The sequence below is a fragment of the Hoplias malabaricus genome, chromosome X1, assembly GCF_029633855.1.
Source record: "Hoplias malabaricus isolate fHopMal1 chromosome X1, fHopMal1.hap1, whole genome shotgun sequence".
In the NCBI taxonomy this organism is placed as follows: Eukaryota; Metazoa; Chordata; class Actinopteri; order Characiformes; family Erythrinidae; genus Hoplias; species Hoplias malabaricus.
The window spans coordinates 24312306-24330357 of NC_089818.1; the positions used below are offsets into that span (position 1 = coordinate 24312306).

At 41.4% G+C, this 18052-nt stretch overlaps 1 protein-coding gene across 4 annotated transcripts in view; it reads right to left on the reverse strand.

The window, feature by feature from the left end:
* The window catches only part of LOC136676098 (receptor-type tyrosine-protein phosphatase S-like), a 73542-nt gene that overhangs the window by 40364 nt on the left and 15126 nt on the right, over nucleotides 1-18052 (reverse strand). For 2 of the 4 annotated variants that reach the window (XM_066652953.1, XM_066652955.1), the window contains exon 1: nucleotides 1923-2055. The exons of the other annotated variants lie outside the window; for them this stretch is intronic. The gene's annotated coding sequence lies outside the window, so the exon portion shown is untranslated. Of the gene's footprint in view, nucleotides 1-1922; nucleotides 2056-18052 lie in introns of those variants that run through there. 4 annotated transcript variants of the gene reach the window in all.

Consider the following 18052-nt stretch of genomic DNA (forward strand, 5'->3'; position numbering starts at 1 on the left):
CCTCAGTACCTGATTCACTAATGATCTTGTGGATGAATTAGGTCCTGATAGCAATGTTCCACCGTCTAATTTAAAGCCTTCACAGAATCGCAGCAGCTGTTATAGTAGGAAAGGAACACAATCTACTTGTTAATTATTAATTAGTTTATAAATTAATAAATAATTTCAGAGGAAATGTTGGATATGCAAATGTTCTTGGCTATGTGTGTACCGTGGACAGTGGAATGTGTATTTCAACCCATTTCAGAAGAGGCTAATGACATATTGATCATGCTGATAATTTAGCTGCCAATACAAATATGATTCTGTAAGCACTGTGCCTCTCTTAGGTAAATTAGGAACATCCTGATAAAACCACATACTTGCTACAACAGGCCACAATAACAGTGGAAGAGTCGAATATTAAAAATATATATATATATGTAAAAGTAGAAGCTAATCGCTAAATGTTATGCTAAGTCCTAGCAAAGCAGCCCTGAAGCCATAGCCTGAGTTGAGTGGCTTTCTTTACTGTTAGCACGGCGGCTAACAGCTGCTGAAGGTCATGGCATCTGCAAAGCAGCAACCAGAGACAGGCAAGTGACACACTTAGGCGGCACACATGGCCGCAAAGCTGCTTAGTGAGGGCGATGGCAGCATATTGTGTGGGTGTTCAATGTTAAATGGAGCTAGCGCTGGTGCAGATGTGTTGAAAATGACACTAATGCTTAACAGCTGAAAACAATGGAGTCGCTTCAACAAACAGCAACAACTTCCCCCTGAGCAGAGCAAATGCAAGCAAATGCAGCCATGCTAGCTTCTGCTCAGTCTAATTTGAGAAACAACTGTGTATGGTTAGCGGCTGTTGTTTTTTTTCCTAAGCAGTATAGCGTTACCATAGCAATGTGCATGTTAAGGGGGACAGGTACTATACTCCATTTCATGACAAAATCCTAGATTCATATGAACACAACAAGGCCCTGGTGCAAAGCTTTGCCCCACACCGGCCCGAGGAGAAAACTGGAAGCTCTCCAAGATTTACCAACAGACCATTTATCTAAAGCAGTTCTGTCACCTTGCTTCTCTCACGCACACTCACAAACGTACACACTGTCATTCTGGGCTATTCCACCGGGCCTAGTATAATGAAGCTCCTTTTTAGGTAGTGTAAATGTGTTTTGCAAAACCAAATCATTAGAGGAAAATCAAGATCTGCAGATGCTGGCGAGTTAGCGTAAAAGCTCTTATGACTTCCACAGTGATATTTATTTCATAATCATTTCAATTTAACAATCAGTTAATTATTTGTATGGACTACTAGTCACTCTACAAATTAATCAATTCTGCATATGAATTAATTCAGCAGGCAGTCTAGGGTTTCAAATAAAGTAAATACATACTTCAAAAAGCAATTGGAAATCTGCTATTTCCTGTCACCCCTCAGGACAGTTAATACTTTTAATTACATAGCTCAACCTCACATTGATAGCCACACTATTTCACATTTAAATAATTCCAATAATTGTGTGTGATTACGGTTTAAAGTGATGGTAGAAATAGCTACAGTTTATTGCAAAGAATATCATACTAGGAATATTCTGACAAGGGATTTCTAGGCCACTGCCAATATCCATTATTACCTTTATCAGTTATATGAATTCACTTTTTTTAATTAACAGATATTACACATCTGTCCTAACACCACTGTATACAGTATGCAATTTATAAAAATGTATAAACTAGGATATTATATTTAATAATCCTGAATTGTTTTTAATATCACAATGTAATAGTTACATTGAGTGTTAGCAGACTATTACCAGTGATACCAATATCAATACATTTAGTAAAGTAGTTAATAACCGTAAACAGTAGTGTTGAGAATCCATTTTGATTTATAATATATTTCCATTACAATATACTTTCATATAATATACTGTTACCTGTTGTGGAGCTTCCTATTGCTGATGGCTCCCGATCAGAACTGAGACAAAATGTATCATAAGATTCAAAAGTTCAGATCTAATATAATCACAGAGCTCACAACTCACAGCTTCATAGCAACTTCCCAGAAAAGTGCTCTCCTCACGTAGTACGCTCCACTGCCTTTAAACACCCTAAAGCCCACCCCGGACTAAACCAAAAGGCAACTAGATAAAAGGCAGGTGGACAAGGAAATTACAGAAACCCCACATCATTTCTACACTTTTTTTCACTCAGAACACATACATGCATGCACACATGGACCCCAGGTACTTTGGTTTCTACCTAGACCTTAAGTGTATGGGTTTCTCGCACGCTACCATTCTTAGAGGAACCAGGTTAAGTACCGTGTCAGTGTACTTATTGTCTCTATAATGTCTTGCACTAAAGGTTTTGAGAAGACGGCGATGTGCTCAGAGCCCTGACCTCATCACAAAATGCTCAGGAACAGGTTTGTACCTATGATAATAAACATGTAACTCCTGACTAGCATCACATACAATTATACGATCATTAAAGCATTACAAATGTAAAAAGTACAGTGAGTGCATCATCAACTATCAGGAATACTGGTCAAGTCTAAACAGGGGGTTCATTCCAGTTCCCTCCTGATACTGATATGATTTCATTATCAAAGTAAAATCTAATTCTTAGCTAAAGCTAATGCATTACTAGGGAAGTACCAAGGAATGTATAAAGGTATTATATAATCAGCGTGTTCAATTCACTATTTACTGCAGCTGAAGTGTTATCACTGTATATGGTCACACTCGGTATTTTGTACATGTCGTTTTCACAATAACAAGCTTGCCGGCTCAACCACCATTTTCTTTCAGCAATTTTCCACCATTATTTTTAACAAGATCCTGATGTCAGGTCCTTGACTCAACATGGCTGAATAGATATCAGCAAGGCATTTTCCTTGCCATTCATTTCTCTTTATCATGGCCTCCACCCTGTCAGGAAGCTGACCTTCATCGCCTGCTTCCTCTCCATCAAAGGCAGACCCCCCACTCTGGGAGACTGTCTGACAGCCAAAAAGTTTGAAAGTTCAATAGTTGATTAAGCTTCGTTTCTCTTTTTCATGTTCCTCTCTTTTTTTTTAAGCCACTAGACAGGTTTAGAGGCAAGCCTCAAGGAGCTTCCCTTTTCTCTGTCTCTTCGCTTCCTCATCGCTAATGATGTGGGTGGCTGATTCTGGTTCTGCATTCCACTGGCAGTGATTTGTGTTTGCAAATGTCTTTTCTAAATTTCACCCATTTCTGTTCCTGAACACACAGAATGGAGTATATCACAACCGTTCTGTAACTAAAAATAATATTCACATTAAAAATAAATCTTAAAATGCTGCCTACTGCTACAGACTAGCGCAGACTGTAGACTCTCTGTAGAATGTCAGTCCCTGATTCCAGCTGGCATAGCAGCCAAAACCTGATAAAGGCAGATGGGAAGGCATCATGGGGGCAGCGCGCATACGCAGAACATGCCGGAAACGTGATGGAAAATACACAGGAAGGAGTGAACGCTAAAGCAGCAGGTGACAGATTTGAAGGGGGGGGGGCACAATCATAACAGATTATTTGTCTAATCCTAAAAAAAGAATCCCACCGACAATCCCCGCTCTAAAGGAGGACTGCGGATTGTATGTCACGCTGGTAAACTTTAATTAATATCAAGTCCCAGTTTCTCATTAGGGCTCTTCATTTGCATAGCATACATGAAACTTTAATGAATTTGATCCGAGGCCAAGCAGGGGTCAAACCCATTTTCAGGTTTTTGAATCTGAATTGACGATGATAGACGACGGGGACGATTTCATAATTATTAGGCCACACGGGCGTCTTTACAATGCAACCGCCAATTAGCAAAAAATTAAATACACTTTAGTGAATTATTCCATATCAGAAATGCTGTGTAAAAGATCTCCATAATCAAACACACATTTACAGAAGTTCTTTTCAATCTGGGGCTTTCTACATGACAATTTAGACGACTAAAATGATGTCGCATGAAAGGGATTGATTGCTTGTACCCAAAGGAAGGCTAAAGTACCACAGGACTTTCTGTAAACCTGCGAATTGAAAGTGGAAGGTGAAATGTTTGAAGTATATCCCCATCTCTGTGGCTCAAGCAATGATTGTGGTAGGGAAAACAATCTAATTTCCTTCTAAGACAGACAATGAGAACACTTGCAGGATCCGTATCAGAGAGATAATATAGAGGACTGTTGAGCTGCACTCAGACTGTAAATGTCAAGAGGCTATGACAGCTTTGATATTTATCTATGGTCAGCAGACGAATCAATCAGAGCTTTACAAGCCTGTTCAGAGTGCAGTATTAGGTCTGTGTCTGTTTAGAAAGCAATGCAGCTCTATACTTGGTCTGCAAAGGCTTGGCTAAGCTATTAACAGCTGTGTATTTGAGTAAAACTAGGGTGACCAGACGTCCTCTTTTACCCGGACATGTCCTCTTTTTTAGACGTAAAAAAAATGTCCGGGTGGAGTTTCACAAACGTCCGGGATGTTGTTTTTCTAGAGCTTACATAGAACTTCGAGAAGTTTCGTTCACAAACTAGTCCCGCCCTCCTCTACTCCGATTGGTTCACTTGAGTGAGAAGGGGGCGTGGTGAAGTAGCCTAAAATCTTCTGATTGGACGGTCTGAGTGTAGAGCTACCGTTATTGGTCGATAACCTTCTCTGTAAACATTTAATTGGTCAGTCTGCACGTCAGTAGTCCTTGTTTACGTCAGGCAAAGCTCATGTACCCACCCTCACCTTGAGTAACTATTTTGGGTTTTACCATCATTGATGATGTTATGGCCGATAACTTGACCTCAAAACTGGGTACAGAACCCACTTCCAGAACGCATTTCCAGTACTTGGCAGTGGCACACCCCCCCCCCCCCAAAAAAAAATTGTATATTTGTCTAATTGTGTCCGTCCTCACATAAAGTCAAGTCAACCAAGGTTTTTGGTTCTCCAGTCTATTTCACAGATGTAAGGTTCTTGTTAGGAAACTGATGTTAATGGTAATCTAAGATAACAAGGCTCAGTCTTGTTCTTGAACAGTGCCTTCAAAATGTTCAGGTTTCTCATCCCGGAAATGTGAATGTTTCTGCTGACATGACTTTCCGGAGAAGGCATGGCCCCTTGGTAGTCACTAAGCTAGCTGCTGGTAGTGCTATTTTAGGCACCACATCTCCAGAGGGAACCAGAAATCGGTAATGAGGAGCAGCTTAGCGCCTGAATGAGCCTGGTTCCCTCCATCTTCTGGTTTATATTTTGTTCTCTCTGCCCTGTTTTTAAGGGTCACTGTTAGCCTGCATTTAGGCTCGGCTTTTGGCGTCGCTGCTACCAGCCTGCTTCTTTCCGATAAGTTTAGCAGTTCTTAAATCCGAATAGGTAATTACTGGAGATACAGCAGACTTGCATCAGATGGAGGAAAAGAGGATTGGGCCATGGGAGCAGGTATGAACTAAGGAAGATGTTTACCCAGTGGTGTGGAAAATGGAAGCGTATCTAATGTTATATTCTTAAAAATGTTTTATATTTCACACTCTGCGAAGCTGCTGTGGCACACAGCGAGTATAGGACGGTATAGGGATGTGCAAAATGGCAAATACAATTATTATACAATGGATGAGGGGTAACATTCATTCAACTAATGAATAAACGAAGGTAAGTAGTTTTCTTAGCAGACGCACACATATAAATGTACAAATGGTAGCATAGGGATTAGTCGTGTTCATTTGTTTAATAGTAGAATCCTCTTAAATTTATGTCAACTATGTAAAATATCAAAGTTCAATTCAGTTCTTAAACATGTCTCATGTTGCAGGGTTATGTAACCAGAACCTGCCAAAGAAAGGATTAATTTCTGAGAGTTTGAAGAATCGTAGCTCCTTCGGTCACAGCACAACCCCAACTGAAAAATGACAGCAAGGGCTGCAAGTGCAAGTTTAAGTGTAAGATTTGAACATGTCACATCGCTAACATCAGTCTCAGATGAACTCAGGCCATCTCAAAGGTGCACCAAGGAAGGAGAGACCTTGCTAGAGCACTGGAAAAGAGCCTCTGTACACCAGTGCTAACAAGGTCTCTCTGTCCTGGGCTTGATTTCTGAGGCAGTACACTTCACACCGGCTTGTTATTATATGTATCTATGTTTGATTTTAAATCATCTAAATTTGGTCTGTATTCACAAACCCTTAATAAAACTAGTGCCAATCTACAGTTTTTTTATTTTGTGTTTCCGGGGGTTTCTTGTGACAGTGAAAATGAATACACCATAAACAAAAGACACCTACACACTACCAATGAGATTATATGACATCCCATTCTAAATCCACATGCATTAATATGGACTTTCCCCCCCTTCCCCCTCCCCCACAGATGTAACTACTTCCATTTTCCTGATAAATGTCCCTTCAAGTGTGTGTGTATGTGTGTGTGTATGTGTGTGTATGTGTGTGTGGGGTGGGTGGGGGGGCGGTTCATCTAGAGCAGCCAACTTTATGTTGGCTGCCATTTTTGTGGCTGAGTTGCTGTGGTTCCTACTGTTGCTGTGGTGCCTCAACTGGGTGCTTCTGCTTGAGATGGTGAAACAGATTAGTCATTCACATTTTTTGGAGCAAATTCCTCTGTCTCACGGTCACTTTCCACCGTACTTCCCTTTGCCTAAGTGACTCGTAAAGAATGTATGCCGTATTATGTGTAACTGTATGACACCGTTACATAAATGAGTCAGAATATCACTATAATTATATTAACTTTTTTTTTTGTTTTAAAAACTATGACGATATCATCATATTCTCATAGAGGCTCATCATGATTTTTAATGATAACACACACATCACCCAGACACCTATTAGTTATGAGCTGTTCTCAAGTTTTACCATCAACAATAAGAATCAAAACAAAACTGTAGGTAATGAGGAAAAACACTGACAACAGTCACAGGTGCGATAAAGTTTTTAGGTTTTAGGAGAACTCATAAGAAGTGGAGAAAGCTATAAATAGGCTGTTTCCCACACTGGGAGCTTGTTAGTGCTCCTGTTGCACAAAGCTGGAGCTCTCCATGAGTAACAACAGAGTTTGCTGATGCCTCCCAGGGTTTTGAGAGGGTAGCTCTTTCAGAAACTGAACAACATTCGCTATTAGAGAAAATCCTAAATTAGTCATTCTTTAGAATAAACAGGGATGGCGTTCCAAATTCAAATGAGAATTTAGCAGAAAAGGAATTTGGCCTACACTAAATGTCCAGAACTGTATGGGCTTATTATTTGTGTAATTCGCCCAGAGTATGGTGCACCCAGTGTGGAAACAGACACTCAATTACCAACAGGTTGTAAAATATCATTACAAAAGGATGAAATGTAGCAGGAGACTCTGGAGCTGCCCAAAGTCATAGTGTCCACTGCCAATAACAGGCTTAAGGTGTACACAGCCCCCGGCACTGGGCTATGGAGCAGAGGGACTGTATTCTGTGAAGTGATGGAGCTCTGTCCAATGCTTTAGGGACCAGCTGGAGTGAAGTTTGTCATGCAAAACTAGCCGTCCAATATCACTACCTGACCTCGCTGAGGTTCCTGTGGCTGAATGCAATCAAGCCTTCCCAGAATAGTGGGAATGTACTCCTCAAGTGTCCTCAACCCAATTTCCAGTTATTTTTCATATTTCATTGTTACATTTAATAATATGTTTGTAAAAAAACATAAGGCAGTGTTTATTTTGAGTAGATTACAATTTGCAGGTTATTTTACATTGTATTAAACATAAATATCCTCCAAAAACATTTATTTTAATTGTCTATTTATCGATGACAACCACAATTACAATGTGTACAATGAATAATGAATGTATCAAAATAGTCAAATGATTTGTTGATCGTTCCTTAAACAAATGTAATCATACAAAGGTACAATGCAATCCATGAGATTTACACATCTAATGATAACTCAGAAGCTGTATTTCTATGTGACATACAGGAAATAAATACCATTATGACTGCCATACATTAACTGTCAACCAGACAAACAGCAGAGAGCCATTAACACGACCAAATACGAACATAACTACGTCCAAAAGTTTGTAAACGGATATTATTCCACAGTTTCTTCTGAAATCAAGAGTTTGTCCCCCTTCTGGGAGTAATTTACAGTAGATTTTGGAATATTGCAGTAAGTGTTTTATTGCATTAATTCATTATGCAGCCAAACAGTCCCCCAGTGAGGTACATTCAGGATCGCAAAAGGCACACTTCCTCATTCCAGAGAACGCAGTTCCACCGCTCCACAGCCCAACGTAGAGGGGTTTTATGCGCATCTAACTGACTCTTGGCACTGGGCATGGTGACGTTAGGTGGATGTATAGTTCCACAGTATCCCATTTTACAGTCTGTGCATTTTATGGAGATTGTACAAACAGTGTGTGTGTCAGCAATATGTGCAGTGATTCCACACACTGCACTTATGTTTTTTTCTGCTCCAACACACCTGATTCATCTCATCAAGTTAAGCTATCTATGAGCTGAGTCAGGTGCATTAGATCAGGGAGAAACAAAATAAAAAGTGCAATGCATTTCAGCGCATTTTTATGAAATGCATGGGAACTGATAACAGCAGGACAAAGAAATAATTAGCTGAGCTCAGACAAAATTGTGCTTTAAACTGTCTGCACCCTTTCCTATAACCTTTAAATAAAGCCTCGTCCCCACTGGTCATGTTTCAGCCAGGCCACAGATGGTCGGCCACTTCTGAGTGTCGGGAAAAGCTCAATCAGTACACAGCCCGAGGAGACGGGGCTTAAACGAACAAAAACTGCATGTTTCTGAGAGTGGTTTTAAAAATGGAAAGTAATTCAATGTGGAAGGTCGTGAGAATAATATTATCGCAGTCGCATAATCCCTATACAGACAATACCACTTGGACTGTCGTAGCGCGTGTCTTCAGGCGTCTCTTTATGACCTTTCATATGAAAAGCTTCGTTTGAAAAGTTCCGCCTGTTATGACTTCTCTGCCACTCTGCATTATGACACATCTGACCAAGCACCTTTCTTTTCATCCTGTCATAATGGAAACTAGACGATGACATAAACATGTCATTTGGGTCAGTGGGTCAAACAAGGTCCATTATATCATGGTAATATGTAAATTCATTATGACAGCAGCATCACTCACATAACGTCAAAGCTAGTTGCATAAGTCTGTTTTAAATGTACAAATTAAGACTAAATGATAGGGATGTAAAATATACCGTTCCTTAAAGGCATCATTCACGACTGTAATCAAAAAGCGTTCATTCATTCATTGTCTGTAACCCTTATCCAGTTCAGGGCGGCGGTGAGTCTGGAGTGCACCAGTCCTTCACAGAGCGACACACACTCACATATTCACTCACACATTCACACCTCACACTTTTGAGTCGCCAATCCACCTACCAACATGTGTTTTTGGAGGATGAGAGGAAACCGGAGCACTCGGAGGAAACCCAAGCAGACACAGGGAGAACACACCACACTCCTCACAGACAGTGACCTGGAGGAAACCCACACAGACACAGGGAGAACACACCACACTCCTCACAGACAGTCACCCGGAGGAAACCCACGCAGACACAGAGAGAACACACCACACTCCTCACAGACAGTCACCCGGAGGAAACCCACGCAGACACAGAGAGAACACACCACACTCCTCACAGACAGTCACCCGGAGGAAACCCACGCAGACACAGAGAGAACACACCACACTCCTCACAGACAGTCACCCGGAGGAAACCCACGCAGACACAGAGAGAACACACCACACTCCTCACAGACAGTCACCCGGAGGAAACCCACGCAGACACAGAGAGAACATACCACACTCCTCACAGACAGTCACCCGGAGGAAACCCACGCAAACACAGAGAGAACACACCACACTCCTCACAGACAGTCACCCAGAGGAAACCCACGCAGACACAGAGAGAACACACCACACTCCTCACAGACAGTCACCCGGAGGAAACCCACGCAGACACAGAGAGAACACACCACACTCCTCACAGACAGTCACCCAGAGGAAACCCACGCAGACACAGAGAGAACACACCACACTCCTCACAGACAGTCACCCGGAGGAAACCCACGCAGACACAGAGAGAACACACCACACTCCTCACAGACAGTCACCCGGAGCGGGACTCGAACCCACAGCCTCCAGGTCCCTGGAGCTGTGACAGAGACACTACCTGCTACTCCACCGCGTCACCCTCTAATCAAAACATACTTTTTATAAAATTCCGACCACCATCTCCTCACCATTTGCTGCTCTCGACTCTGTTTGTGCGCTCTAAACCGGTCTAATGTGTTTACAAAACCCCAGTGTCTGTAAATGAATGAAAGGACAAACTGGCTCTTTCCGATATGTTATTCTCTCTCTCTCTCTCTCTCTCTCTCTCTCTCGCTCTCTCTCTCTGAGTTGTTTTAGACAACAGACAGAACTCCAAATGTTGAAAAGCACAAACAAAAAATGAGCATCCTGCTCTATTCCTGCTCCAGACGTGATTAATATTGACCTATTTTTTGCTGTTTCCGATCACGTAATGTGGAAATGTCTCCAAATTCAGGAGTAACTGCATTAGCGACAGAGCCACAAAACTAAACACCTCGAGTTACACATGAGTCTCTGTGGTAATTCAAACAGTGAATAAAGCCTTACAGACAAGTTACACTTCAGCCGCGTACAAACAACAGTCGTTGCACCAGACACCTGTTTTTCAGTTCCTCCTAGAACAGTCCCGTGTTTCTTCGGAAGACCATGGCAGGAACTTAAAAAGTACCCAATTCCCGGTACCAAATTTACCTAACGGACAACGAAAAAAGATTATTTTCCTGTGTATTTCGTAAACTGTGAAATCGTGCACGCTCAATAGCTGTAGATAGATCTGACCAAATTTGAATCATTACAGTTATCTCATGCTTAGTTTTCAGTGTAACGTCACCTGTGTTACCTCTTTAATCACCCCTTTAAAAACGTTCTGTTCACAGATGGAGTAACAATTAGCTCAATAAGTTTGCATTTTATGGAGAGATTTTATTATTATTCAACTATCGCAGTATTTAGTGTCAAATAAATCCCTCAGTACACAATGGAACCCTTCCCCTAACATCACTCAGCTCTGCTAAAGGACTTCATGCTGGTACTACTTCACAATCGGAGGTAATTATCACTGTATGGAAAGGTTGTGTTTAGCGGCGGTTCAGTGGTGGTTAGGACAAAGTACAATATTGCAATTATATTTCCAATGCAAATCAGTCCACCTACTCAGGGCTGTGGACAGAGCGTTGGCACAGAGTGAGTCATTGCCCCTTTTTTTTATTGAACAAAGGTCCGCTCATTTCGCATGAACAAAATAATTGGTCTACAACTATTCACTGCATTGCCTCGTACTCGAGAGGTAAAACAGTATCGGGAACGCCGTTGACCATCCTGGCTTTACAAACCCACATGTAGTGTCTCTAAACTCTGCACTGAATTCTCCCAGTACAAACTCCGCAGCTGACAGACAAGCGCTCACTTAACTTCTATTTCTGCGCTGGGATAATGCAATGAAAAATAATCAAATGTAAATGGCTTGAGAGGTCGACGCACTTAAACTATAACAGAATTATTAGGCCAGCTGCGTCTAGCTAATTTATTCCTAAATTGTTTTCTTTTATGAGCATTATAGGAGCTTAATGCTACCGCCTGCTACACACCACGGTAAATAAAGCCTTCTGAAGCAAGGAGCCAAAGGGAGGAAGTGTCTGCCAGAGAACATCCACTTGGGGGAATTCAGGACAATGAACCATGTTTTGAAACAGCGTTTTATTTGGAATGAAATATTCCCCCCAACTCTAACATGTCTTTCAAAACCATTGTCAAAATAAGACTCTGGGCACTTTTATATCACATTTAATTGGTTATTGAAGCGTGAAGTACTTTAATAAACAACTCCACCGTGAAAAAAATGTATCAAGTCATTGGCAGAAGGCCTGTAAATCTAAATGAGTTTTGACCCAAAATATTGGCTCAAATAAACACTCCAGCGCTGCTTTACAGTTTAACGTGTGGCTCCAGACAATAAAGACCGTTTTAGTCATCGCTACATCTGTTGTGGACATTCCTACTGGCCTCCAGCAGTGGTTCGATAGTCGTCCTGAGTGTGAGACGCTGCCAAAGACTAGAAACATCTTATTCCATTAATGTAAAGGTAGAAAGAAGTACTTTAGAGAGAATACATGAGGGCGGTCTGTCTAATGCAGAAGGATGCTGCCTTTTTATATCAATGTCTACATCAAAACATTTTACACAGACAGCGTGCAGATGTGGGCCACATCTGGCAACGATGCCGCACTGTTGGGCCAACTATCAATTAGGCAAAAACAATGTGAACAAAAAACGAAAAGAGGCCCGCATATCAAAACAGGCTCATTTGGCGCACTTCTCACCAAACAGACCTGGTCATCATCTCGCAAGGACACTGCCGTGCTGCCGGTGCCAAACTGGATATGAGTCAAAAGTGGTCTGCAAATTGACTTCTGGTTGGCGTGTGGCCCTAATTTAATGTGTATGGGGCCCTCAGGTGCTAAGCAAGAGCTGTCTGCCCCTGCGCCCTCAATTCGTGTGTCGAGAGGGTCGACGAACATGGGGGATGTGTGCCACCACTGGGTCAGAATTATTTCTCTATCTGGGCGTTATCACTCTGAGGGGATTCCCAACCGTTGTGTGGTGTATTTTTAAATGTAGGCTGAGTGTTGTCAGAGATGAAAGTACAAATCCTTCCCTGAATGTTGTGTCGACTGCCCCGGACACCCCTCTGAGGCTGGTTTGATATAATTAGAGAAGCCAGGCAATTGTAACGAAATCCTGAGAGGATTCTGACTTTTACCTTTTACTTTTCCCACCGCTGGGTTTTGTAGTGATTGACAAAAACACAAAAACACATCATAAATTCTGTCAAGCTGATGTGGCTGGGGGCTATAAGGCTGTGCCATAGAACTCTACCTTTAACTGACAGCAGTTTTAAAGACCTCCTCCTGAGGAAATTAAGTTGTTTTATTTGGTTACAATATCTCTACGGTGTGTTGGTATGTGTTAAAAAAGTGTATCATCAGCGAAATAAACAGTTATCAGCCATAACGACTTCACACAGCCACAATCCTAAAAAACCAATACTTCAACTTGTGGGACGGGGCTTTGGAGCTGCCGGTGAGCAACAGAGCAGTAATGGGTATAGATATAGGCGTATAGATCTGCACATAAAGAAGGCAAAGAGTCACACTGAGCCACCAGGTGAGGGTTGGTTTGTTTGCCTGTTTGTTAAGCAATAACCTCTAAATATGGCATTTTCATTAACTGAGATGGGATTTTATGGGTTAAATCAATCCACCACCAATTTGGAGGAAGAAAATCTCAACACCGACTGAAGGAGGCTGCAATCGTATCCATATTTTTTCCCACCAATAGTGCATTCTGATGTTCCTTGTGAACGCGGACGTTCTGAAAATACTACGGCAAATAAGTTTAGCGACTGTGAAGTATCACCAGGTCTACAACGTTCCTCCCTTTAGTAAACACACAGGGAACGCTGTGTGTATCGTATCGGTCGTGATAATATTATCAAAATACTTTAAATTAATTTTAAAAATCTTGATAATAGCTGTATTTTGACTTGTTTGTGTAATGACACATGATATGTGAAATATTATGGGGTACGTTCACTAAATGAGGGAACAACATGTGGCAGGAAGTGGCTCTGAGGTGGAGAGTTTGTTCTAAAAAAAGACGGGTTGCGACTGCATTCGTCTGGTTGTGGTTTGGTTACAAAAGTTCAGATGTGACAGCCTTGGCCTAATGGTTAGAGACTGGGCTTGGTACCGGAAGATTGCTGCTTCGATGCCCAGGACCGTCAGGAACATCCACGGCTGAAGTGTCCATGAGCAGGGCACTGAACCCCCAAATGCTCCACAACGGTCTGGGTGTGTGTTCACAGCCCCTAGTGCACTAATGTGTGTGTGTGTGTGTGTTCACTGCCAAAGACTAGTTAAATGCGGAAGACACATTTCACTGTACGTTGTGATGTGAAATGTAAAATACACAAGAAGCCTGTAACAAATAGGGGACAGCTCAACAGACAATGAGAGCTCTAACTCAAACAGACAGACTCCGCTGACTCAGCCGAGCATGTATTTTAAACATATATTTTGTAACAGTAGTATGTTCTTGGGATTATTTGCTCTATGGCCAAAAATATCGTTATCGCAAAAATAAACTGAAATATTGTGATATTATTTTAGGACCGTATCGCCCACCCCTACACACAGACCACACGAAAATGACTCTACCCCTTTTTTGGTGAGTTTCTGATTTTCAAACACAAACAACTGGTCATTACAATGAGGTCAATAACCAATCACAAGCTACTGAAGACATGACAATGCAGCATAAGCCTCTCTACACGTGCGCAGACCTGCCCCTACTTCACAAGCTCCCACGAAAACCATTTAATATGCGAAACGCTTCAATTATTCCACATGAAGAAACGCCACCAATCTCCATTCCAAAAGCATTTAAAAGCCTCTGGAGACGACTAAACGGCCACTTTCCATAAAGTAGGCCTTTAAATGATGAAAGAACTGAGGGACAAATTGTTTTGGTTGATGGCATAAATAACATCAGTGACATTATTCTCAGATCTTTTTTTTTTTTTTGTGACAGCACAATAATTAAACATCACGAGCAGCCAAAGCTGTGGCATTCTGTTGCTGGGCGGCAGGTGAGCTGGAGCCGATCCAACTAAAAAAGAGTTCCGAAAGCTCCTCCGTAAATAATATCAGCTATCAGCGAGACAAAAGCTTTCCTCCGACCTCTCGTGTCCCGGAAATGGGTCTTTGCAATGCTCAGATCATCCCTTTTAATCTAGCGATATTACAGATGAGGGGCATGATAGCGTACAGGCAGCGGGGTCCTGTGTTTCTGCGTTTCACAGACAGCGCCGATGTGCAAAAGCTCGCCCAGATCAATGCTCACGAGAAGGAAATGACACACATATTAAGCAGATAGGGTCCTGTCTTCCCCATGTGTTCTCAGAGAGCCACTGCACAGCTTTTTAGCACTAACCACTGTTTTCTGTATTTTTAGCTCTTAGCTATAGGTGCCCTTTTTAGTTAGCTTTTTTTTTTCTGTTTTTCAACTCGTGTGATATTCCACAATCGTTTTACAGATTCTTAAACAATCCATGCGTCCAAATTAATGCACAGAAATAAACTGTTTTTAATAATTAGCTTCAAATAGCGTTTAAACGTGTGGTACCAAATCTACACAGCTCCACTCTGTCTTGCTTTTGCTTTAGTCAAACTAAGTACTGGTTCTTTTTTAGTACATTTTCACTCATGGTTCCATGAGCTGAGTAGAGACTAAAATGTGGCGTGTAAACCTTGTAGAGCACTAATTGGCCAGAGAAGATTGGCAATCTAACAAAGTGCAGACATCCGGCACAAACTAGCCATTTGTAAAATCTCCAAGGCTACAGTAGAACTCACATTTGTTTAATTCTGATTCACAACGGCAGCCCATAATATTACACTATGATATTTTGAAGAGAAACAAATGTTCCTTGGATTGTTGGCAGTTGAAACACTCCAGCGAGAGCTGGACAGTGCAACAAGGAACAGAAGAACTTCACCGATCACTCAGACCTGATGCTAAGCTAAGTTAAGCGGTCCCGAAAAGCACCAACAACACGCAAATACACAGTGAGCCTGCTGTTCCCATTACTGACAAGGTTTAACGATGTACACAGATGAACTAGCTTTTTCAAATATTATTATATTATAGCTTTAAATTTTGGGTTCTATTCCCATTCAAAGTCATAGAAGCGTGGTCTCGTTTGATCTGAAATACCGACCCAGTGATGTTTCTAAGATGGCTGCTGAGTAGAGAGGCTTTACTGAAAGGACTTTGGTAGAGGTTTTATAACTAATGCCCCCCCCACACACACACACACACACACTACCATGGTTCATGCATCAGCTTCACACATACCCTCCCAGAACACCCCAGCACAAAGACTGCATTTTTAACTCTATACTCTACCTCATCTCATTCATCTTGTCTTAATCATGGCTCAGTAATGAGCACTCTCATCTGAGAATAACCTCTACTGTGACTAACATCAATCATCACACTCCTGCCTTGTCAACACATCCCACCATTAGCATATCTCAGTTTGGCAGACTCCCTCACTTCGGGTTGACACAGTGCGATTCGATCGCACCCGGACGCCTTGCATATTCAAGCACACGAAGCAGAATCAAACTTCAAAATATCTGCATTCCAAACCAGGCAGGGCTGGACTTAACATATGCATGTCAATTTGGATAAATTAGAGTCAAATCGAACTAGCCTGAGCAGTCTGGAGCAGGGAAAAGGTCTTTACTCCATGTACTAATTAACCGCGTGTTAAAAGGTCCATGTTTCTATTTGCTGCTATGAGTTGTAAACCTGTTCCTTCTGTGCGGACTCCGTTAGAAGAATCAAAGCCTTTGGCTCAGAAATACCTAATGATTGTTCACTCTCTGTTTAGTCCTTGTTCTTGTATTCAATCATGTATTGTGATCCAGAGTTGTTTAGCTGTTATTCCGAAGGGAAATTAAGCCTCTAAGAGCTTCTCCACTTCCAGAAAAACACAATATAAAGCAAGACGGGTAAAAGCAGTCAAATTCAGAGCAAAGCGAATAACCGTGTTCCTCTTTGTGCTGGAGCTATGAGGCTAATGCGGATTTTAAAAATGACTTATCTTTTAAATAATCTATGAAAAAAATGTCACATAACCCACTCTAGCCTCCAGTTTTTCACTAAGTTGATTGCACACACTGTTTAGTGTGGTTTAGGGCACTGTGTTGACTTGCTATGAATTGTTTGAAGGCTGTTTTAGACTTTGAATGCTCAGTGATAATGATAAAAACTGGCATTGAACAGGTGAATAAGATTGATCATTTATTACAGATTTAGAGCATGGTGTTATATGAATTTATAATGATAATGGAGGTACATGTAGCACAGTTTCTAGAGGTAGATAATGGAGGTAGATGTAGCACCAATATTAGCTTTGGCAGATGCATAAATGAAACATTGGACATGCATAAGGGTCAATCATTTGCAGATTTTTACATTCTAACTTTAGACCACACTATTTCCAAACTGCACCGGAGTGTAAACTCTGAATCATACTGGAGACCTGTAAACGTGGTGGATGAACATTGTAAACACAGTTTACCCATGCTATCGTTGCTAATTTACTAACATTTTTATGTAAAACTAGTGTGACCAGACGTCCTCTTTTACCCGGACATGTCCTCTTTTTTATTTCACAAACGTCCGGGATGTTGTTTTTCTAGAGCTTACATAGAACTTCGAGAAGTTTCGTTCACAAACTAGTCCCGCCCTCCCCTACTCCGATTGGTTCGCTTGAGTGAGAAGGGGGCGTGGTGAAGTAGCCTAAAATCTTCTGATTGGACGGTCTGACTGTAGAGCTACCGTTATTGGTCGATAACCTTCTCTGTAAATATTTAATTGGTCAGTCTGCACGTCAGTAGTCCTTGTTTACGTCAGGCAAAGCTCATGTACCCACCCTCATCTCGAGCAGCTATGCCAAAACGTAAATGTAAGTTCTCGGATGAATTAAAAAAGAAATTCACGTTTTGTGTAGGAAATAAAGGTGTAAAAGACCTAAAAGCACACATAGGTTCAGCTAAGAATACAACGGCAGACCCCCCCCCCCCTCCCCATATTTTTCACCATCTCAGATATGGTCACTCTATGTACAGATAACAATATACTTTTACTTTGTTATTTGAAAGAAGTATGCAATGTTTTGTTAGTGTTTGCTTCTAGTAATCGTTGGTTATATCGCCCCCCCAAAGCTCCAGATTGAAGCAGGTTTGGACACAAATCATAGTTTGCATGATGCATTTGGTGTAAGGAGAAAATTGTGTAAATGTTATTTTTCATCCTCATTTCATTAAGAAATGTTCTGCTAGTCTCTAACTTCATCAGCAGATTTGG